At 39.2% G+C, this 25,372-nt stretch overlaps 1 long non-coding RNA gene across 1 annotated transcript; it reads right to left on the bottom strand.

Moving 5' to 3' along the window:
* Positions 1-518: 518 nt before the first annotated feature.
* On the bottom strand, positions 519-2,333 carry LOC143684927 (uncharacterized). Its single transcript, XR_013176275.1, has 2 exons — positions 2,133-2,333; positions 519-1,326 (listed from the first exon to the last, which is right to left on the bottom strand). It is a non-coding gene; the product is annotated as an uncharacterized LOC143684927 (long non-coding RNA).
* Between the last annotated feature and the right edge of the window lie 23,039 nt (positions 2,334-25,372).

Here is a 25,372-nt window from a genome sequence, read left to right as displayed (position 1 = left end):
TGGGAAACTTCTTGGATTAGGAGAAAGGACCCTGAATGAGGCTTATTTTATGAAACTATTTAACAGTTCCCAGAGTGGAACCTGCTTCCGAGACACGGATTCTTGCGAAAGTGCTTTATTAGGAAGTGTTCCCAGGAAGAGAACCTTTAAGGGAAGGGAGTAATGTGACAGAGAAGGGAAGAAGGCAAACAAGAGTACAGTATTAAAGGCAGATGGAGGGGAACTGTATTAGTAAGATTGCCCAAAACGTAGTGACTTAGAACAACATCAGCATTTATTACCCCCTCAGAGCTTAAATGGACCAGGTCTTCACAAGTGGCTTGGCTGGGTGGTTCTGGCTAAGGGCCTCTCCCGAGGTTGCAGTCAGCTGGCAGCTGGGGCTGCAGTCAGTTGAAGACTTAAGCAGGGCTGAAGGATCTGCTTCCAAGGTGGCTCATTCCTTTGTCGGGCCAGTTGATACTGGCTGATGGTAGGAGGCCTGAGTTCCTTTCCGCAGGAGCCTCTTGAGTGTCCTCACGATGTGGCTGCTGGCTTCCCCCCGAGAGAGAGCCTGGCAGCAGCTGTGCTTTCAGTGACCTCACCTCAGAAATCACATTGCATCACTTCCCTCATATTCTCTTCTTCAGAAATGAGTCGCTACATCTGGCTTCCATTTAAGAGGAAGGGAATTAGTCTCTACCTCTCAAAGGGAGGTGTGTCAATGAATTTGTGGACCTATTTTAAGATCGCTACAGTAACTTTGGGTCAATCTTGCAGTGAAGCTCCAAAGATAGTCTAGTTTACACCTCAGAGTGGATTCTATCAGGGGGACAAGGGAATTAGAGTATTTGCACCTTCACACTTGCCAATCATTGAGTAAGGGCTGCCTGAAGAAGGAGGGGGCACAAATTCCCAGGCACTTCTGGCTCTATGCCTTACCAGCAAAGTGGAAGCCTGAAGGCAGCCCTCTAATAAAACACCAGTGCATGTGCTGCCTAGTGAGAATGAGAGTGTATCAGAAGGTTCTATGCACAGACACGACAGAAGGATCCAGGGCACAGGGGCAGAGCAGTGACGGTGTTTGTTCCAACCTGAAAGTGTGTGATGTCTGAGTATAAAAAACAGGATCTTATTTACAGAGTCTATATTCTGTTATACGTTTGTTTGGGAAGTAATTCGTGATGTGGCAACTTGGCCTCCAGTTGAGTGGTGTTAAGTGGAGAAGCAGTGCTTGCAGTTCTCCAAACCCCTCTAATAGGATCATCAGGTTTCAGGAATTCTGCTGTACCTTCCCATTCATTTCCAAGCAGAATCCACTGTTGTCTCAAAGAGCCTCAGAGCAGATGTCTGAAAAATACATAATGAAATAAAATAACAAAATAGAGCTAGACAGATGCTTGCCTGAAAGAACAGGGAATGGAGATGGCTGGACACCAAGGGTTATTAATAACACTTTGTCCTTTGATGGTGTCTTTCATCTGAGCCTCGAAGAGCTGCACAGCTATTTAAGTAATCCAGGGAGTTATTTTCTTGGACAGAATCTTTAAATCTAACAGGTCTTTTGAAAGTTTGGTTCATTGAATGTTTTATTCTTTCTGGATTGTTCTCAAGGGAAAGGTGATTTTGATTTATAAATCATACTGAGGTTTTTAAAAGTCAGTTGTTTCTTAAAACAATAGCTATCTCACTGCCTTTGGCAATATTATTTGGAATTCACATGGTCTTTGTCTTTGTTTTCCGTCTCATAGCTGCCATGAAATTATTTAAGTGATAGAACATTTCTGCTCAGTGGGGAAAACATATCTAACAATCTTACCTAAATCCTAAAAAAAAAAAAAAAAAAAATCGCTCTTAGTCTTCTTCTGACCACCTGTTAGTTCTTTCACATAAGATGCTAATGTCAAGCTAGAGGTCTGTTCTGTTCTTTCCTTGCCACGTACCACGGGTGATGGAACAGAATTATCACAGAGAGGTGGTCCTGACAACAAGAAGTTTAGTTCTCTAAACTGGTATTTGGCTGGTGAATAACAACCAAGTGTGTGAACTGGTAGACCTTTTGAGGTGCCTCCTCAGAGAAGTGAAGCACTAGAGAGCAGTCCCACCTGGACGTGGAGGCAGAGCCAGGGCCCCACACAAGATGATACCTCACTTACTGAGAATCAGATGGCATTAGCCACGCCTGCAGACGGTGCTGACCTCCAGTCAGGATTTTACAGCCGCGGTGGAAGCATGAGATTCAATGGGGAAGAAACTTGGGCTGTATCTCATTAACTTCTCGCATCTCCTCCCTCAAAGTGGACTTGAATGTATTTTCCCTACTGAGTGGTCACTGATTGTTTCATCACTGGGTTCTAAACTGAACATGGCTGCACCGTAACAAAGCCCAGATCCAAGGGAAAAAAAGAAAAACAAGTGCTGCTGCTGGGACTGGAAACCACAGCAAAGGACAAGTTGTTGAAGGTCAAGGATGCACCTGCTGTCCTCTGTAGCTGCCTGCCATGTTTCTCCAGAGCTCCGCATGAGCAATGTTTCTTGGCCTTGCAGACCTAAAGAGCGGATAAGGGATGTGTTTGCAGCTGTCAGGAGACCGGTTGCTGCTGAGCAGCACATACTCTGAGCTGGACAATCTTTTCTGGGCATTTTCTTTCTTTCTTTTTTTTTTAATTGGTAAGCAGGAAGTTTTCCTTTCCAGGCGGTTTACAAGCATTTGGAATTTCCAACTATTTCCACCCGGTGGCAGCACAGAGAACACACCACAGCTCTCTCCAGCAAGGGGCTGGATAGTAACATTGCGGTGCAGCCCAGAATCGCCTCCCTTTGGAATATACCCATTCTGTCTTCATTTTTTCTTTGATTAAGAGTCTTGTTTCTTATGCTTTTACAGAATGTTTCAGCAGTAGGTCCAGCTTCCTCCAAAATGGTCAGTTCTTTACATAAGAAGTGAGATAATATTTTCTGTCCCAGCTTTATTTTCAGTTAATGCAGGAATTTGTAATTCTGTTTTTAATCAGGCTGCCATTCCTTTTACACTGCGTTTACCTCTGTGGAAATGAATATTTTTCTCTTGAGGAAGATATCTGCCTACCCCTTAATAATTCCTTTATTTTAGAGCCTTGTCCCCTACTCTTATTGGTCTAGATCCACTGAACCCTCACAACATTTTGCCAAGCAAGATGGGGAAGGTAAAACAACAGTGGATAACGAGATCTTTGCCCCTAAGAAATTGCCCTTTTCTCTGGAGAGCCCTGATAGACCAAAATAAATACGAAAGTCCTCTTCTGTTATTTTCTTTTAAGGTTGCTTTAGCTTCCTACCTTATTGCTTCCATAACATCCAGCTCCAGCCTGCTTCCAGTGGGCAATTCACACAATTTAACATCAGCTGGTCTGCTCTGCTAGGCTACTTTAAAAAACCCAAAAGTTGTTCATTCCCTAATTCGTTACTCACCGCTGTGGTTCACATTCTCCAGACCCTTCCCCATTCCCAACTCCTTGGCCTCTGCTGGTTCTGAGCACAGGGTTCCCTGGCCTGAGCTGTGTTCACAGTCTCTTTTTCTTCAATGCTTACTTTCTCTTTAGCTTCCTGCCATCATTGCCTGGGACCACACCCCTCGCAGTAACCTGAAACTGCTCTTGCAGAAGAGATCTGTCAATCCATCCTGAGGAGAGGCACCAACCACTCTCAGTTCTCATTCTTCCCCACCTGTCGCCTCCACCTACTTCCTCAGCCACCCCAACAACCCACAGACTCTCTCTTCCCATTATGGTTTCAATGATTCTTTTGTGAATCTTCCTGAGTTTCTTCTTTATCATCTAGGTCTCCTTGTGGCTCCTTTTCCTCTTATTCCTGAAACATAGACCCTTCCCAGTCTTAGAACTTTAACATCTCCCCCTGGGACTCTCATCCACCCTTGTAAATTCTTCACGCTTTCTGTTTAGCAGATTGTGGCCTCCTCATTCCCAGCCCTGTCCTGGCTGCCAAGCTCCAATTCCATTTTAAAGGTCTTGTGGGCATTTCCACTTAATTGCCCCACAATCAACTTAATCCAGACATATCGAAAAACAAGGCTGATCTCCTCCAAAGATAATAAAATACTCATTTTTTCCCCTTTCTTGTTCAATTTTAATACCATCTCTGTCAACAATCTGTCTGTAAAATTTGTGGTATCTGTACCTTCTCCATTTCCCTCCCCCCTCATATCCAATCAATTAGCAAATCATCATCGCCCTCCTTTTTTTTTTTTTTTTTTTTAACACCAGTGTGGTAACTGTGACATACTGTTTTGCTGAGAATCAGGAGGATGGTATTAGGACCCCTTGCCAGTTGTGAGATCCTTTGAAAGTAACTTTTGCAACCTCTTCAAGTGTCATAAAATCACAGCATCTACAGATGGTGAAGCTTTGGAGAGCAAATAGTTGAACCCCCTTCATTTGTGGATAAGGAAACCAAGTCTAGAAAAATAATCTGAGGTTTCTGGTGTAAGGCCTAGGCCCGTAACTAGGTATGGACTATCTAAGCTGGATATTTAGACCATCAGTCTGAGAATATTTTTGTTGATCCATTGTGTCTTTAGGAAATCCTCATTAAGATGGATATGTGGCTCTAGAAGGAACAATATATAAAGCCATTATTGATACTGAATTCTAATACCACCTTCCCTCCATCCCCTCAGACTGAAAAGCAAAGTCAGTTTTGAAATGGGGAAAGGAAAGGAACAGAGCCCAGGAAAGGCAGCCTGAGAGTGCATGTAGAGGTTATTGGGTTTTTTTTGCCACCCAGCAGCCTTTCCATCTTTTCATTCAGAACAGGAGTACCCTGAGTTGCCTTTGGCGGAACATTATCTTTCCCTACCCTTATAAGTTGGGTAGACATGATCCCACCCTTACCCCAGCAATGAGCCTTGAAGCAGTGTTCATCTCAATTCTCTGGGTCAATTTTTTTGTAGATTGATTGGGGCAGGGTTGTAACTTCAACAGTGCGTACAGCTCAGGGTTTTTGCTGGACCTACAGAGAACTGGGTGTGACCCTTGGCATTCACCTCGCAATCATGATGGAAAATCTGCCCCAAATCAAGCCAATACCACGAAAGGAGAGCAGAGAAATAGAGAAGGAGAAATCACATCCTGATGACATCATTTGAGCCCTTGGATGAAGCTTTGTGTGAAACCAGGCCTACCTCCAATGTTTTATGAGCCAGTAAATTCCATCTTTTTATGCCAGTTTAAATGAAAATTTCTGGCACTTACAACCTAAACATTCCTAGTTGATACACTAAGAAAAAAAAGGGTAATGGCTTTTTTAAAAAGTGAAGAAAAGAACGAAAAGGAGTCAGTTAAGCAATGCTTTTCCCACCTAACATGGCCTCATCATGTTGCTCCTTGGTGTATGCTCCCAGACTACTCTGAGATATGGGATCCCCTGGGAAGGGGCCCCAGCTGTCCCTCAGTAATTGGGAGGAGAAAACTAAATGTTCTGGTTGAATGTTCAGATCTATAGCAGACTGTGCTTCCCAAAGAAGTTTTTTTTATGGATTATTGGAGAAAGCAGCTAAGGAGGAATGGCAGTTAAATAGTCAAAGGGGGAAGGGGCATAGTTTGGCAATGAGAAAGGGGGAGTTGTGCTCCCATCTGGAGGAAGAAAGTTTTCTTGATAGAGAAGCACATAAGGCATGAAAAGAACAATGAGATGAGAATAAACTGTGATTGGTAGACTCTGAATTTCCCAATAAGAATTTATGCTTGATCTGAAATCAGAATTTGAAACTACTAAAAACTTTCAAAGCACATGAAGAAAGATAGCAAAGGATGGAGAGAAGCATTAGGTAGGTCCAATCAGGCAGATTCATCATTTGCTGCTTTTGGTGATGTGCAGATTTTGCATGAGAGATATTATATAATAGTTAATCATTTTCTGTTTGGTAGTCCTTCAGAGTAGTACATTAAAACTAATAGGGCAGGCCACGGTGGCTCAGCAGGTAAGAATGCCTGCCTGCCAAGCCCGAGGACCTGGGTTCGGTTCCCGGTGCCTGCCCATGTAAAGAATAATATAATAGTCTCTACTACATCTATAATATGTTGAAACTTCAACCACATGTTTTGGGAAACCATATGAACCCTCTTAAACCAATTGTTTTGTGAAGTTGAGAATGTATTTGGAACATGTGTAGGAGCTGTTTTGTGTCTTACTATACTAATTTTATCACATCTAGGCTTCATTTCTCCTTTACCTCTGGATTTTAGAGAACAAGCCTATCTCCTGCATACTTGATTATGTTGTCCACCCAGCAGACATTTGTTTGCAATCCTGTGGTGGTCATTATGGCTGTGTGCCACGTGTTTTTGGCTTCCAGGCACGTGGGAGGATTATACTACCCTGATCCTTTGAACTCAGGCTTGGCTTATGACCTGGTTTGGCTAATTAGATGAGAATGGAATTAATGTGTGTCTGGGTAGAAGTATTAAAATGCAGTCTGAAGTATGCCATGCTTCTTTTTACCTCTGATGCAATGACATTCAACATTTGGAATGGTGCCTGCTCCGTCAGTCTGAACCTGAGTGACTTTTATGGGCAGAATGATCCCACGTCTCTGTCCACACTCACAACAGATATGTAGCCTGAGCAAGAAATAAACTTTGTTGTTTACAGCAGTGAGATTCTGAGGCTGTTTGTTAATACAGCCGAGCCTAATTTGTCCAAACTGATATACCACTAAAAATATTCCAGCAACTCCACTTGAAATTAGGATGAATAAAATGTGGCCCTTAACTTCTAGGAGCTCACATTTAGAAAAATGATGTGAAGAAAAATTAGAAGGCAACACTTAAAATATTAATTGAAAATTTAAGAATATTTTGTAATTTACTGTTAATTTCTTCAACTCTGATATAACTTCTTTTGTTCATACTGTTTCATTTTATGTGTATGTATATATATATATATATATTCATGGCTCTTATGTAGTTATAATTTATTAGATAAACTTTCAGTGATTATGCTTTGTCATTTAAGATTGTTGACAATACATATAGATTTACATTAGTGATCAGAGTTTTTATAATGGAGATGCAATATCAAATTAATTTTTATTCTTTTTGATGTTTTTGGCAGCAAGTTACAGAAATCCTCAACTTAACCTGGTTTACATAATTAAAAAATTTAATGTTTCACATATATAGAAGTTGAAGATCTACACTGATTGATTTAGTAGCTCAATATTGTCATCAAATACCCAGGTTTCTCCAAGACCTAACATCCTCCCTTAGGTCTTGATTTCTCCCACTGGTTTGTCATAAGATGGCTACAGCAGTTCCAGGTACCATATCCAGCCCACTACAGAATTAGAAGATGAATTGTCTCTTCCTGTGTCTCTTTTTTTAGGAGAGAGAAATTTTTCCCCTAAATCTCCCAGCCAACTTTTCCTCTAGTCTAAATGGTCCGAACTGAGACCTCATGACCATTCATAAGCCAATCGCTGGCCTGGGGTCAGATGTAGAATTATCATGGCTGACATAATCCACAAAGTTCCCTGTGGGCTAACCATATATATTTAACCAGCCTTTTATTGTTAACTATTTAGGATGTTTCCTATTTTCACTAATATTAATGTTGCTGCTGGAAACAACTTGGTATGTGTAATTTCCACTCACCCAGCCTTTTCAAATTTTCCTAGGGTGGATTTTTTGCTGGCTCCAAGAGAATGGATAATTTTTTCTGCTCTCCCAAGGTATTACAAAAGTATCTTCCAATTTGGTAAGGATTGCATCATTTTATAGTGCCATTGTAAATAATGTTATGTGTTATCTGTAAAGAAATTTGTAGTGTGGTACTTTGTTATTGGTTTAGTCCACAATTCTTGAATTTGTTCCTTAGAAGGTAGCTCTCTCTCTGGCACAAGGATAGGAAACATTTCAGTCTCAATCACCCCAAGGAAATTTGGCATCTGGCTTCATCTCTGACACAGCAACATTGGAAGTAGGAACTGACTGAACGTTAAGTAAACGCAAATTATCCGGAGAATCAAACAGTTCAGATGGAACCCTTGGGAGACTCTTAGCAGGAAAATGTCACATAGGGCTCCGGGCCAAATGAAAGGAATTACAGCACTTAGAACAGAAGTCCTGGGAGAGCACTTTAACATGAATTATTTTTATTAACTCATGAAATTATTGAGTTAGAAGCATCAAAAAATTTAAAATGATATTCACATTTAAAAACTTTAAAGAATGGTCCTGCCCTGAATAGACTATTTCTAAAGAAAATAAAATGCATATAGGATTATCTATACCTGGGTTTAGCACAAGTTTTTACTTAATAGCATATTTATTAACCTTCATTTAAGCAATGTAATCTTTAGTAGTAATTTCAAATGACATGTTTGTCTTTTTCACCAGCTTCCTCAGATATCTTGGTTTAACACTACAGAAGTGTCACCAGTGCTGATATTATTATTTATTAAGAATTCTTTGGTAGGAAGCTCTGTCTGGGGCTTTGGAGTCCCTGACATTGTAAAATGTGCACTTGTGCATGACAGGGAAAGGCTCCGGTCTTTCATGTAACTATCGGCCCATAGTCATTCCTCCTGCAGTTCTCATCCATTCTTACTTCTTACCATAGCTCCCTTTCCTTTTTCTCTTACCCTCTAGTTTACTTCTTTTCTATTATTTTTTCACTCAATTTCCCAGAATAAACAAATGGGCTTTGGGGTCTGTAACTGCCATACTTAGGGTTCATCTCTCTGATTTTCTGATTAATATGATACATTGTATTTTTTAATATGCTAAAGCATATTTAAATGTATTGAATATTATTTAATAGTTCTTTGGTTGAGAAGTAATTTCAAGGTCTTTTGTCTCATCAACATTGTAAACATCAATTTTCATTTTCCATAATAGTAAACAAAGAGTCGCTTGTTTACTGGTGTTTTCTTTGGGGTCTTTGTATTTATAAAATGAAGCAAAATTAGAGGGTCAGCGCCAGGAAGGGACCTATCCTGTCTATCCCTTGGCAATTCAGGTACATCACTCTGGCTTAAAAATGAAGTGATTATATGTATGTGTGTTCCTTAGTCCTAAGCCTACTTCAGAGACATAAGGATGCTCTTGTTAAATTCAGGGACTACATAATTTTGGATATTTGTTCCATTACCAGAATCTGAGAAGTATATTTTTAAACTCTAATCTAAAAGAAAATGACAAGGAATAAAATGAAGTATAAAAGTAGATCTTGTGTTTTAGCAACAATTAGATATAAGTGAAAGATTAATTTAAGAGAAATAGTTCTCTGCCCAAAGATAGAAATATAAGGGCAGTAATAAAATCTGAAAGGCGGACATGATTCCTGCTGATGTGAGTGAAATACAATGTGAAAAGGACATCACCTCCTTTGGTTTAAAGATATGGTTATTCAGGGAACAGAGAGGAAGACTCAATATAGTTGTCATATAGACAACATAAGATCCCTAACAGATGGTGACATCTGGGTGGAATAAGGAGAAGCAACGAAGGTGGAGAGTTTTACTTTTTATATAGATCTAAGACCCAGTGCTTGAGAACTTCTTGAGTAAAGCATGTGCAAATATGGTCTTTGTGGACGTTCATCCAAGGTTACCTTGCCTTCTCCACGTTTAGGCAATGCTTGGGAGTTATGGTAGTGCCCACCCTCAGTGATATCTGGGATTTTGGCAATTTTGGTCATTGTTGACTTAATGCTTTACTATGTCCTTGCAAGCACCAAGGAGGGGAGACTTCCCTTAACTTGGGGGAAGAGGGAGAACTGCATGGAGTGCAGGGAGCTATTGGAAGTCAGTCCACGCATAGAGTACCCTCAGAAACTCTGTCTGGCTTAGGAGAGCAGCAAGTCATGCATGTTTATGTAGTTCCATAATGGAAGGTAGATATTAATCAGTAACAGAAATGTGCATTTTGGTAATTTTGTTTCTGGAATTTACATTTCCACACAAGCAACGTTGCCCTGAATTCATTTTCTTTCCCCATTCACATTGTTTGCCCTATTTCTATCTCATACATTTAATGGTCTTCTCCAGGTATTTACTTTGCAATGTTTTCTCTCCCTTCTGCTAATTCCTTCCAGTCATTATCCATTTCTCTTTTCTTTCCATTGTCTCTCTTCTTTAATACCCTCTTTCAACCTTCCTCTAATTAATTCAGTGATGAATCTTTTAATCCTGTTTACAGCCACTGCACTCATTTAGGGTCCTTCTTTTTAGCATTATGAGAGCCTGAAAATTCTACTTACAGCCCCTCTCCTTGGATTCCAAGGGTGACTGTGGTGAAGGAGTTGACAGCTGAGCTCTGCCTGGAAGAACAGAGTTTAAGTGCTTGGAAATTCCACACGGGAGGGAGTAGGTCTAAAGTGAAGGCATATATGAGATTTTTAATAAATACTTAGAAAAATTTTCACCTTACTTTTGAAATCAGAATTAGAATGAAGAGAGTATATAATAGGATTTGGGTAGGTGGAGGAGTGGTCAGAATCTGAAAAGTTTCGGCACCTATATAGGTCAATACATAAAGAAAGAGAATGTGAAGAAAAGAATGAAATTCTAGTTCTCTCAACATGGTGAATGCAGCAGACAATGGGAGATTTTCTTCCAAGAAAGGCTGGATTAGACTGTGTTTATAGCTGTGGATGTAAACAAGGAAACTGAGCATAGTGCTCCCAGTATGGGCGCGACATCATGTTTTTGTTACAGTGACTGAAAACTATGCATAAAAGTTGGAAGATTATTTGATATTTAAATGCAAATGTGAACTTACTTTTAAACCTCTAAAGATGCGTTTAATTTTACAATGTCTCTTAACTCTGGCATCTTGTAGCAGGTATTTACTCTTTAACCACCCATGCCTAATTTTTGGCCTATCCAGAATTGAACTGGCTCAATTAAGTAAAAAGATATTTAGTTCAAACCAGAAAGATATCACAACATTGCTAGAATGTTACGTGCCCAAGGGGAGAAGGCTGATTCTGACAGCAGGGATTATAAATGTTTTAAAGTTATTAAAACCTGACTTGCTTTACTTGATGTCTGCTGTTTTCAAAATGTCTAATTGTTTGCACAATTTAAAATAAGGGGAAAAACATGGCAGCTTTACTGAGCCAAGAGGGAGTTGTTTGAAATGGTTCAAGTTATGTTTAGATTCATGAAGGTGTATTTGAAAGAGCTCTGAGGCTGCTGTAAAGGATATTTTTTCAGATGATTAAATGCAAATATTGTTTTAAAATGCTTAAAAACTGGTTTAAGAATAAGAAGGGGAAAAAAAGCGGTTGGAGTGGGGAGCATGGAGGTGAAGGGGGGGATTGTTTGGGAGTGATTTCACCTCCTGCCATGACCCAGTCTTGATCTTCTGTGATCTGAAGAGTCTTTGTTCTGCCTGAACTCACTGGCAGGAAGATGAGGGTGCTGAGGTAGCACTTGAGGCCCGAGTGAATGCCTGGCCAAAAAGAGCATATCATGAGCCCTCATCACGTTCCTCTCCAATCTGGCAGGCTCTGCCTGCTTTCCCCAGGATGCCTGAAGCTTCAGAATTCACCCGTGTGCACAGAGCCCCTGAACAAGTATCAAAGACCTGTCCTGACCCCTGTGCTGCTTCTTTCTAAAATTTGATACCAAGACCAACACAGCAATGCCCACACCAAAAGCCCAGCTGGAAACTGCAGTTCTGATACTTCTCTTTCTTCCTAAACTATCAGCTTAAGTTTGACTTATATTAGGATTATATTATGCATGAGGTAAATGGATAGTTCTTTTTTTAGTTCCAGCCTTCTATAGCTGATGGTTAGGCTATTTTGCATATTAGATACTGGAGCGTGACTTTGGAGAGATCAAAGGGTTGGTGGCTTTTAAAGAGTTCAACACTGAGTTGGATGTGATTCTAACTCTCCTAAAATCATGAAGCCAAAATATCTTTTACCAGGCATGGGGGTAACTGTTCTCTATGGGGTTTCTTCTACCATGAAAGTGAGATCTGGTGGAATATCCATCTGTATATCAAGATTTCTACTCAATTCAGTGTGAGTTTAGGAAGGAAGAAGAAAGTCCTGAATTGCAGGAAGTTTCAGGAACTTCAGGGAATTCTGTTTCCCAAGAGTTTAAATCATCTACTTGCTGACAAGAATGTTTTATCAAGACAAGAGTCCTCTTTCAGTTCTGAGTTTAGATCCAACTTAAAGAGATTCTGTATTGGAATTCTGTTTAGCATTGGCAAGGGAGAAAAGGCGTAGGAAAGGACTTCTAAAGGCTTCTTGGACATCAAATGGCTATTTCACAACAACTTTGTGATGAGTTAAGTGTAAATGAATCAGAAACATACGGACCAAATTTCCTTTGAAATTCACATGGGTTTAAAAAATTAAGGCGAAAAAGTCCTTGGCAAAGAATATTTAGGGATTTGCCAAATTCAAGCCATTTGAGAAAGAGTTAGAAACACTCTTTCTGGACCAGAATGCTGCTGGTTTCCATCCTTGTTCCTTTCTCTTCTCCACCCTGTTGTTGGGATAGTGTGCTACTTAAGGGACCAATATCTGGAAAGCTTCAGGTTTGCCAAAAATCAAGTTTATGGGAGGTCCACAAATGCTTTCCTGGAGTGCTGGGAAGACCATGCCATGCTTTAGAGCCAGCAGCCAAGACTTGAGCTAGATCTTGGAGTCAGAGGACTCAGCTATCTGCACTCTGTCCATATTGGTGCTGCCTTACAGAGGCGGGAGGGAGGGCATGGGGATGGGGTTGGATCTTGTCACAGCCGCTTCAGAAGACTGTGTAGTCAGGGAGAGGGATTTCTCAACCCTTTTAGGAAGGATTTGGCTACCTAGTGGGACGTGCCTGCTCCAGAGGCAGGTAGAAATGTTGGGCAGAAGTGGTTTTTTTTCCAGGCCTGGTCTTACTCCCTCTGATCAAGAGGGAGCCTTGATAGGCAGAGACTGTGGTACTGTCATTGGTTTACTGCACACAGACTTTCTCATGGGAGATGTCCACAAGGCTGTTACTGAACTGAAAATGGTTTACAAAGGAAATGCTTTACAAAATTATGAAGCATGTAGTCCTTTAGTGAGCATCAGGAAGTGTCACTGGAGGCAAGGTCATTTCAGCAGTGCTTTGGAATTTAGAAATCACTTACTTGCTATAAAGAAGTTTTCATTGCAGTGGAATTTGTTTAAATAGAATTTAACCTAGGAAGTGAAAAAAGGGACTGGAGAGTGGCATTTTTATTTGTAAGAGCAGTGGCATGTGGTCGTGTAGTGATATATACTATCAGCCAGGGGAGGATAAGTTAAGGGGAGGGCAATAAACAGAGAACCTCAGTTCTCTCTCTGAATGATTCAGAAGTTTTAAAAAGTATTACACCATCCTGTTGTTCCTTTTTTACAATGTGATACAGCTAAGCAGTCCTATCTGCTTAGCAGCATCACATTTACTGTACAAGGAAAGCTGTGACCCCTCTCTTGACATCTCAGAATGAGCATAAACCTCACTGAGATGGTAATTAGAGAAGCTGATTCTCTCTTCAAGGATATGAACATAGTAGATGGGCTATATTAGGTGTTCTTTAAAGTCAATGCTTTGTGGATACCTGTTAGCTTGTATTAAAGGAAAAAAAGGCAAAGAAAACTAAGAAAGAATGATCCAAGAGGAAGGCAACCAAACTCCCCAAATTGAGATTCACCTACAACAATGAAGAGTCATAACTGAAGTGACCCAGAAGGATAATAGGAGATGAGAAGCCTGGGGCTGTGTGATAAACTTTCCAAGGGAGGTATCAGAAGAGAAGAAAAAACCAGGAGAAAGTTTGTGGTAGGAGAGTAGAAGTTGTAGATATTGCCGTGACCTTCTGAAATGGTCTTTGTCAATTCATTTCTGCCAACATTTGATGAGGATCTACTGTGAACTAAGGGTAAAGGGAAGCAAATGGGTATTGTCTTCAGAATACTTCTGGTTTTTTTAAGAAAGAAAGGTTAAGCTCACAAACAATGAATACAAAACTGATTAAGATAAATGCTACAAGGGATGTAAAAACTGCTCCTTAAGAAAGGAGGGTTCCTTCTGACAACCTTGCGAAGAAGGTAATTTCTGAGCTCCATTTGGGGCCCTGCCTTGTGACATGCCCTGTTAGTCTTCTGGTCTTCAGCCTTCTCCAGCTTGCTGGCCCAGCTGCTCAGAGCCTGACAGCTTGCCATAGAGTTCAAACAGATCCTCTTCCAGTCCCATTGCAGATGCTAAACCAAGCCAACCTGAAGCCCACTGCTGGGACCAAGTGAGCCCTAGGTTGTGGGAGCACTGCTTTTCAGATAAGATAACAATTGTCAGGGCAGAGTGTCCCGATGTATCCATGCCCACTCCCATCACGCCCTACCGTCAGTGACTGTTGTAAGCAGACAGATTCCTTGGCTACCCTCAGGGCTAATTTGCAATTAATATCCTAGACACCTGTACCTACCATAAATATTTTGTGAGTTGTTTTCATTTCCTAGGCCATAAGAAGCCAGTTCTCTTAGTTCAGGTTTATTTTTGAAGGCTAAGACAATCTGCTGTATGTTTTCTTGACTGCTGTAAGGTCACCCGGCTTCCTAAGGTCCACTTCTCTTGCTTTCTGTCCCCCCTAGGCCCTTGGTGATCTTATCTTTCACCCCATCTCTCCCTGTTCCTTGCCGATTTATTATTCATTTAATTATCTATCCCCCAGCCATTGAATTCAACAGGATTTGGGCCTCTAGAACTGCCTTAAAAGCTGTTGGATGGCCAACAGTAATGTGGCAAAGTCTTTCTTCAAGGAACTTCAGATCTTCTAGGGATTCTTCCTAACGTCCTTAGGTTTTATCTGTTCCATGGGACCCTGCCGTTCTTAATGCTTTCTTTATCTGTAAGTAGTTCTGTACAAAGTAATAGAGTTTCTGTAAAAAAACATTAATCTGAAAAAGAAAAAAAATATTCTGGCAAAATTGGAAACATAGGGAATATTTTACTTTTTGAGAGTGTTTTACAGAGCTAAAGTCACTTTAGTGGTTTGAAAACATTAACATATGTAATGTATTCAAAAGGTTTGCTCATAAAATTATCATGTTTGATATATCCAATATAAAATATGGTTTATTCAGAATATAATTGTAAATTAGCTAAATTGAATTCACTCTTAAATGTTTTTAATTTTCTTACAAAAGAAGCTTTAAGTTGATGAGCTCTGAGGAATGTAGCAGCTCTACTTTATGCCATTGTCTGAGTTGGTAAAAACAAATAAAATGAAAAAAAAACTGGAGCAAAAAATAAAACAAACAAAAAAAACTGGAGCACAATATTACAAACATTGCTAGAATCCTTGGTAATTCTTTTTTAAAGGAAAATGTCTGCATTTCCTTCAAAGTTTTTCTCCCTGAAATTTTTTTTTCTAATACATTTGCACAGCATTTGTGGCTATCTTATGGTTCCCCAAACTTCTACCTGTTTAAGACCCTGAGTCAGCAGGTTGTCCTCCTTACCACACTCCATCTAATTGCTGGCTTCTTATTTCTTCCCTGATCATCTACTCTCTCAAGCTCTCTTTTCACATAGTTATCCTGAACTGTTTAATTAAAAAAAAAATAGGGCTGGCACACATCTTTTTGGTTTTACAGCTCTTCTCGTGTGGTTCCTCTGTGTTTAGACAGACATCCCCAAGAAACTTGGAAGTACGCCTGAAATCTGTTAAGAAGCAGGCCTCTTTGGAGCCTGTGTCTGTAGTTCTCCCTTGGTTAAGAGTCTTACTGACAAAGGAAAAGTTGTGGTTTAAGGGTCTTGATAGCAGGTTGCTATGAGATCCTTCAGGACAGGTGTATTTTATTCATCTTTGTCCCTGCAGTGTTTGACTTTGAACCCAGAACACAGTGGATGTACAATATTTGATTAACAAATGAATGAAGAATTTAAATATAACCAATGTTTAATACTAGAACCTTTAAACATATATGCTTGTTATTTTGAATTTTGAAGATAGTGTTCCAGGGTATCCATACCACCTATATAATATCAAGTCTAGGAAAATGTTGCCTTTGTATCTAAAAAGAAATGATGCTGTACCGTATTTAGTTGCTGCCATAGTTAAAATAATCTATGGGGAGAACTTGAACTTTCTGAAAATTAGTGTGGCCTTTAATGTGGTCCTGAAGGTGTGCTTGTCTGACAAAAGTCTGGTTTTGGCAAATAGTATTTTTAAGTAAGAAATTCACTGAGTTATATTTCTTTATGCAACATTATATTTTTTAATATGGGTCCTCCAAGAAGCAGATGCCAAAACAGAATTAAACCCACAAGGATTTTATTTGGAGAAACTGCCCATGTGAGAGAAAATAGTAAGGGAGCTGAAGAAGGTGGGGAACTGTCAGAGCAGGAAACAGGTCTGACGCTGAGGAATGGAGAGAGGGAAGAGGCGCTTGGGTGAAAGCATCCAGGATTTCTGTGCAGTCTCAGGAAGCTTCAGCAAAATTGTCCTGAGATATATGACCCAGCAATTCCACTCCTAGGTATATACCCTGAAGAATTACTAACAGGAGCTAAAACAGATACTTGTACATCAGCGTATATAGCAGCACTACTCTCAATAGCCAAGAGCTGGAAACCACCGAAATGTCTGTCAGCAGATGAAAGAATGAACAACATGTGGTATCTACAAACAATGGAATATTATTCAGCCAAAAAAAGAAATGAAGTTCTGATACATGCTAAACCAGACATAAAAGGACAAATATTTTGAGTCCTCATATAAGAGATATTCAGAGTATACATTCATAAAGACATAAAATAGGTTGGAGGTTGAGTGTGTAGCGTGGGGAAGGGGAATGGGCTGTTTAATGAATACAGAGTTTCTGTTTGGGATGATAAAAAAGTTTTGGAAGTAGATAGTGGTAATGGTACCACAATATTGTGATATAATTAATCCCACTGAATTGTAAATGGCTAAAATGGTAAATTTCATATTATATATATTTTACTGCAATAAAACTTAAAACAACAACTTAACCCTCCCCAATATTTGGGGCAAAGTCGACTGGCAGTGGAGTCTTATGTCTCTCAAGAACAGTTCTGCCTTACCAAACCTGCCAGGCTTAGTCACTGGCTCGGAGCAGCTCCTGGGAGATGGGGTCTCCATACAGACGCCCAGATGGTTTTCAGAGCAGCTTTGGCATTTGGTCAGTTATGGAGGCCCCCGGGGTAAGAGATCTCAAAATCATCACGTCTGTACTCAAATTGCTCGGAAATGGACAACAGTAGCATTATGTAAGAGAATATCTTTTTATTTATACTTAAAGTTGGATTCATTGTCTAACATTATCAAAAAAATGTATATATTTTTATATATGTTATCTCAAGTGAACCTTTTAGCAGCCTGTGATTGATAGGACAGTGTGGCAGAAAGAGACTGGCATTGTTCTCCAAATTCTGTTCCTCCCTTTGACCTTAGGAAGAATATCCCAGGTTTTTAGCTAAGCATGTGATTGTCCAGAGTAAAGATTTATTTCCCAGTCTCCTCAGTAGTAGCTAACTTCTGACTAACAAAAGTTAAAGTGTTGTGTGCAACTTCCAGGAAATGTATGAAAGGGAAGTAGTATACCCTTGCTCCTGCTGCCTGGAATACAGATGTAATGGTTTGAGCAGCTATATTGAATCCTGAGGTAGAAATCTCATACTGAAAATGACAAAGCAACAATTCAGAAAGCCTGGAACCCTCATTCCGTGGGGTTCCACACCAGCTCTGCATTGTTCACCACCAGACTTCTTTTTTTAAAAGCAGTTTTATTGAGGTATATTCACATATGATACAATGCATCCAAAGTGTGCAATTATACTAACCACGAGTTATGCATTCATCACTACAGTCAATTTTCAAACATTTTCAGTACTTCAAAAAGAAAATTCCCCTACCCCTTAGCAGTCACTTCTCAATCCTTCTCTGTTTCCCGAGCTCTACAAAACTATTAATCTAATTCTGTCTCTATATATTTATTTATATTTACATTTTATATAACATACACAACTGAAAACTGCCCCTCTCAACCACATTCATAACATAAATCAGCACTGTTAATTACACTCACAATATTGTGCTACCATCACCGCTACCCATTTTCAAACATTTGCCATCAACCTAAATAGGAATTCTGCACAAATTAAACATCAGCTCCCTGTTTTCTACCCCAAGCTCTCCCCTGGTAACCTATATTCTAGATTTTGACAGTTTGCTTGTTATAATTAGTTCATATAAGTGAGAAGATGAAATGCTTGTCCTTTTGTGTTGGCTTCTTTCACTCAACTTAATGTCCTCAGGTTCATCCAGGTTGTTTCATGCATCAGGACTTCATTCTTTTTTACAGATGAATAATATTCCATTGTAAGCATATACCACATTTTATTTATCCATTCATTGATTGATGGTCACTTGAGTTGCTTCCTTTTTTTTTTTTTTACAATTGTGAATACTGCTGCTGTGAATATTGGTATGCAAATATCTTTTCAAGTCCTTGCTTTCAATTTGAGTATATATCTAGAAGTGGAATTGCCATATGACAACGCTATACTTAGTTTTCTGAGGAGTCATCAAACTGTCTTCCACAGCAGCTACAGCATTTTACATTCCCATCAGCAGTGAATGAGTGTTCCTATTTCTCTACATCCTCTCAAGCACTTGTAGTTTTCTCTTTTCTTAATAGTGGCCATTTTAGTAGGTGTGAAATGATGTCTCGTTTTGTTTGCATTTCCCTAAAAGATAGTGATGTTGAGCATTTTTTCATATGCTTTTTAGCCATTTGTATTTCCTCTCTGGATAAATGATGCAGACTTCTTTTGTGAGTAAATGAAATAAACTTCCATTTTGTTTCAGTCACTCCTATATTTGTTTTTCTGCTAATAAAACTAAACCTACTTTTACTAATACAGACAGGTTTTTCCTGAAATTTAGCCCAGAGAGAGGCTAAAAGTGACACGCTCCTTATGACACGGATAATAAGTAGTGGAGTTGAGATTTTAACTAAGTTCTTTTGAATTTTAGGTTGAATGCCCTTGGAATTAAATTTGGCTGTAAAGACTGAACACTTATCTAGACAATACTGAACACTTAAAGGGAGGGCTTCTCTTTTGGCTTAAGTTTCTTTATCTGTAAAATGAAGAGAAACATTGTTGCACTATAATGCTAAAGGGTTTATGAATTATTTCCATGAGATAATATATGTAAAAAGGTTTTATAAACTATCAGTCCCTTTAATAAAAAGCCATATATCATTACTAATTCGTTGATTTCAGGTTTGAAAAACAGTCCATTTTCCTTCATGCAAAGTGGGACTGACCCCAAAAAGTCTCAGGCAAAGACCTAATCAGATTTGTAAGTGGTGGAACCGTAGGGATGGGGAAGAGGAAGAATGATTGATCACTTAAATAGATGATGTTTGATTTTTTCCATATCTTATCATCCTGGTTGATGATAAGTTTATTAGAGGACAAAGCTTTGTCTCACCTTTCTGTATTCCTTGAATTGTGTGTTTGGGTGATTATTTGTTCATTAATTGATTGTTTGATAATTCTCATGAATTATAGTGAAATCCATCAATGTTGTCATTTTTAAAAGACTATGTTCTTTTAAATTCTCACCCTACCTTTCCCCTTTCCTGACTTATAAAGGGAAAAATATTATAACAATTGCTTCAGTTGCCAAATTTTATTTCCTTAGGTTTTGGGGGTCCAACTCCCTCTTTTAAGTCTTGCTTTAACTCCTCAAAATCTTGATTCTAATTATGAAACATGGATAAAATTATAAAAAAAAATTTTTCTGAAATTAAATGAGAATGAATTGTCTAGCTTGCTTGTCCAATTCTAAGCTCAGGACCATGTTTATGCGAGTATGTAACATTCCATTTGATGATATTTAAACATAGTGAACTAACGAAAATTTTATTCCAGAACATTTGGTTGAATCACGATTCTATTGAACAGATTAATGAGCGACAAGTCATAGGGTCATAACCTCCCAAAGGCTTGCACAAGTGCCCTTGAGTTCTTAGGCCACTCTCTGTGAAATATGAGTAGTATACTTGCAGTTGGAAGACAGGGATTTAAGTTTTCCCCTTTATATCCTTTTATAAAATGAGATAAACCTGCCCTGCCTATTACAAATGAGATCACATTACATGAATATGTTTAATCATTATATTCCATTCCATTCCACAAGGTAATAGTAAATATATAAAATAGTAAAACGAACATAAAAAGAATCACATATATGAGATAGTTCATATAAAAGCCTCTTTAAATGTAGTAGCCATGTGAGTTGGCCTTCAACATTTTCACAATAAATACCAGGAGTTGCAGGCAGACAGGGAGGAATAATGGCTATGGTACTTAAGACATTTAACAAAATAGAAAAACTGTATTTCTTAAAACTGAACATTTTCAGATGTTTAAAAGGAAACATTTTAGGCATGGTTAACACTAATTTTGGCATTAAATCTAAATATCTTCCTAGCCACAAAACTCTCCTCATTCCAAAATAATAATGCAACTGAAATTTGCTTTCTGAACAGGGAGGCAATGTGCTGTAGTGGTAACAATGAAAAGTCATGGGTTTGATTCTTCTCTTGGTTGCTAACTGGCAGTGGGACCTTGCGCAGGTTGATTTAACTTTCCTAAACATCAGTTTTATGCTTGGGAAAATAAAAGGTTTGATCTTGTCCTTCCAAATCTACATTTACCTTCCATCTCCAATACCCTAAACTCTACGTCCATTTATGTAACAGAGTTGAAATATAAGACATATGACCCCAAAGAGAGCAGTTGCTCATGGAGATGAAATTTTGATGCATTTGCATTGAGAAAATGCTACACAGGGGAAATATTAAGCGGAGGGAAAGCTGACATCACATTTGGGCTGGAGGCTGACTTATAAAACAGAGGAATGGTGGGTGCAGAGATTATGTTCCTTAACTCTTTGAAAGTTTTAAGTCACAAATGCCGTGTGTACATGATTCAGATGAAATCTGAAACAGTTATTAGATATTTTCTAACTACCCAGGGATTTGTAATTGTGTTTGACAAAACACACGGTGGACATCACAGTTTTCAATTTTTATCCAGATGTTAGGTGTCAAATGAGCCCAGCCAATGGCTGTCTGTGCTGCACAAAGGCAATTGCAAGTGATGAAAAAAAAATCAGTTCCTTTAGTTGCCACAGAAAACCTTAAAAAAAAACAAATTATTGACTCTGGCCTGACATTAGCATGGTCGAATTCAGCCAAATTGGACTGTTTTTTTTTTTATTGCCTAACTGGGTGATTATTGGTTAAGATCCTTCCCTGTGCTGTTTATGCTATCAGTCCCCCCCCCCCCCCTTTTTTTTTTAAGTCTCGCTCTATTAACTTTTCATAGACAATCTCACTATATGGCTTAGGACTCTTTCAGCAAATGAATAAAAACCCAGCCCAACTGGTGTAAGCAAAAGTGGAATTTATTGTTCAACTAAAGGAAAAGTCCGGGGGAAGGTCTGGCTTCAAATGAAGCTCAAAGAAAAGTAGTGGTTTGATATATATCACCAAGATCTGGTTCCTCTCAGTCTCTCTCCCCCAGCTCCACTCCCTCTGGCTTAACTCCATTCTCAGAAAGGCTCCTTCACCATGGACACGCAGTAATTCATATCTCCTGTGAAGGATACCTGCCTCTCAGCCAGGGGCCTTGCAAATGTCCCATCCTATCCTATTAGTTCCGATTGGGACACGTGCCTGGACAGTGAAATGGGATGTACTGGTTGGTTTAGACCTGGGACATGTGGTTCACTCCACAATCACAGGATTGATGACGAAGACTACTGGTTCCTCAAGAGAAATGAGGGCTTGGTTACCAAAAGAAGGTAGCATTCATTGAATGCTGGGTGCCCCAAAACAGATGTCATCTTTCTTGCCATGGTCTTAGAAGAACAGACTATCCCTTCTCTGGTTTATAGCCAATCTATCTACCAGTGTTCCTGACTCCTGTCTAGTCCAGGATCTGGCCTTATCATTCACAGTTCTTATTTCCTATATTTGCACCCTCTCCCTTACTACTGGTTCTTTCTTTTTTAATTTTTTTTTTTTTTACATGGGCAGGCACGGGGAATCGAACCCGGGTCGTGGCAGGCAAGCATTCTTGCCTGCTGAGTCACTGTGGCCTGCCCCTTACTACTGGTTCTTGCTATAGTTTATAAATGTTTTAGTTTTATCTTATCTTAAAACATGCATACATATTCTCATTTTTCTCACTTTCTCTCTCTCTCAAATTATTTTGACTCATGTCCCCTTTCAGCTGCCATCTAATATTTGTCCTCCCCTTCTTATCTTTTTTTTTCAAAGATGTAACTATGTCCCCTATCTCTGTTTTTTTCATGTACCATTCACCCTCAACCTTCTAGAACATGTTTTTATCCCTATACCTTCATGACACCATACTTTCTATGTTAGTAGAGGTTTGTTCATGAATATAGGCCTTATTGTGGGTATTTTGAACAGAAAGGGATTTAACATAGGGAATTAGAGACTTTCACAACCATTGGAAGGAATGGGGAGCAAAGGTGAAGGGCACTGGACTAGTTTCACATTACTGCTGTGAAACACAGTCAATACCTTGCTGTCTACAGCACTGAAGTGAATGTCCAGAAGCTGCTAATAATTCCCACCTCCACAACCTACCGATGCTCAAGTGCATGCTCCCCTCAGGGATCAATGGATTTCCCTTCATTTCTGCCTCCTGTTTCTCATGGATATGTCTCTTATTTGCAGAATCTAAATGGAAAGGTTACTGGCAAGGTTGTTGGGGAGATATAGTTTCCAGGCTTTTTTGGCCCCTGCAATGCAAGCAGAAGACCTGTTATCATTCACAGGCATTCCTTCTCCCTCCTCCCTTAAATCTTGTTGATAAGAATTCTGTCCTTGAGCCATGACTTGCTCACACTTTGAACCCTCCTTGAATTATCTCATCTGTTCTCATCATTTTGATACCCTGCACCTTGACGATTCTTTAGTCTGTAACTCTGCCACAGATTTCTCCATGAATTTCATATTAGCACAACTATCTGTAGGACCTTTTCATCTGATTTACTCCATGGGGCTGCAAACTCAACTTCTTCAAGAATGAAATCATTTTTGCTCTTAAATCTTCTCTTTGGACATATTCTCAGTCTCCTTTAACTGCATGTTCAATCAATCACTATATCTAATTTTTTAAAAAAAATATTTAGCATCTTCCCCAGCCCTAGTGTACTGCCCTGGTTCAGTCATGTATTAACTTTTACCTGGACTACCACAACTTCCTACCTGGAGTTCCTGCTTCCAGCCTCATCCACCTTGAATCTGTTCTCCACAGCCTCTAAAGGAATTATGTGTGACACAAATCTGTAATGACACTCCTCTGCTCACAGAATGGCTTAGATTTATGAGACTGAAAAAAAGAAGCAATAATTTAATTCAATAATTCATCAAAGGAAATAGACAGATGGGCTGTAGTATTTATATAAGACTCAATGAAGTTAAGAATTGGACACAGGGAGAGAAAAAAATATATTGCAAATGTTCTGATTCTAATTACCAAGAATAGAATTCATTGTCAATCCTGGAACTGTTCCAGTGTATCAGTTGAGGTTTCTGAGGGAAAAGATCTATTGAAGAATCCAATCTTTTATGTTCTAGTTTATTGCAGTCTAGTTAAACATTCACAGTGCATTTATCTCTTATTTTCAATGTGTGTACCTCAACTTGTAGTCTCTTTGGATGCCACATAGAATATGATATGTGGGAAGAAGATAGTAAGGAAAAGATGGAGAAATGGAGGGGAAATGCAATTCTGCTTGATAAATCAAAAGCAATAAATTTCTAGGAAGGAATAAAAACCTACTACCTTGTGCTACCCACAAATGCCTTTAGTTAATCTGAATCATAACCCTCATTGATAGTGTTGTTCTGGATGCTTCCTTCATTGGGTCAGTTCGGGTCTTTGAGGAGAAAAGGTACTAAGTGGTATTGTCTGAGCATCATTTGAAGGGTGGGTGTGAGGAGGGAAGAAGAAATGCTTGTAAAGTAACATTCTCTCCTGGAAGTAGGGTTGTTCACACACACACACGTGTAACAACTGGATGTTAAAACTGGACAGAGGCATCTGTGGCTATCAGTCCTTCCTTGTTTCCCAGAGAGGAGACTCTTCAGTGTTAGAAGGGAGATGTAGCCATGGGGCTGCTTCCTCTACTATATTTCTGTACCTTTTTCTACATTCCTACCCTCTCTCCATCTTTGCTTTTTATCACATCAGAATGTACCCTCAGCTTCCTCACCAGTGCCTGCTATCATTATCTTCCGCACCATCTCGCAGTGGATTGTGTATTGTGGATCCCTTTAAATTCTATTTGGTACTGACATTTTATGGAACCAGAAACAAATGGAGAATTTCATAGGAAATAAGAGGAAACAAAACACTGCTGAGAAATTTTCACACCAATTTGCAAGTTGAATCTCCTATTGATTGATGAATGTTTTGCCTCTAAAACTGGAAGTGTATTTCTTAAGCAAAATTATTTTTCCCTGGTGTATGGCAACATTATCAACATATTTGGCTTGAGCCTATTTAAATGGTAAAGGCAATCCCTTTTTACTTACAGAAGACATGGGAATAGGAAAATTGAACCTTTAATACTGCTAACAAAAATAATGATGGTCCATGTAGCATAGTGATTAAGAAACAAGTCCCTGGAGTCAGACTGACCACGTTCAAATCTAGACTCTTTCACTTACCAGCTAGGTGATCTTGGGCAAGTTATGATTCTGTGTCTCCATTGCTTTATCTCTATATTGAGAATGCAATAGTTTTGTTTTTTGATTTTTGTTTTTGCATGGACAGTCACTGGGAAATGAATGCAATAGTTTTTAATTCATGGAGCTGTTGTGTGGTTTGAGTTGATATAAATATAACATTTAGAACCATGCCTAGATTATGAGAATATAGCATACTTAAAAATATGCAATTGGGGTGGACCACAGTGGCTCAGCAGACAGAGTTCTCGCCTGCCATGCCAGAGACCTGGGTTCGATTTCCGGTGCCTGCCCTGTTTTAAAAAAAAAGGTGTAATTTAAGATCAACCTAAGAGCTATTTTTTAAATTATCTCATTTCTACAGTTTTAACTTCTCCAGGTTGACTTTTCCTGTCCAAAAGCAAAGTCTACACTTGTTCTGTAATGCTGATGCTGGGAGCTTCTTAGTAACCATCAGGTTTTTAGAAATGATTTATAAATAGTCTGTCAGTTTGAAAATCATTAGGTATTCCTCCTAGAAGTTAAAGGCCACATTCCAAGCAAATTATATGCATGTTTCCTAAAAGTGTTAATGTGCTAATCTGTTGGTTCCTTGATG

Source organism: Tamandua tetradactyla, chromosome 5, assembly GCF_023851605.1.
Source record: "Tamandua tetradactyla isolate mTamTet1 chromosome 5, mTamTet1.pri, whole genome shotgun sequence".
Lineage (NCBI taxonomy): Eukaryota > Metazoa > Chordata > Mammalia > Pilosa > Myrmecophagidae > Tamandua > Tamandua tetradactyla.
Note: the sequence above shows the minus strand (reverse complement) of the source record. Positions and strands in the feature narration are given on the sequence as shown.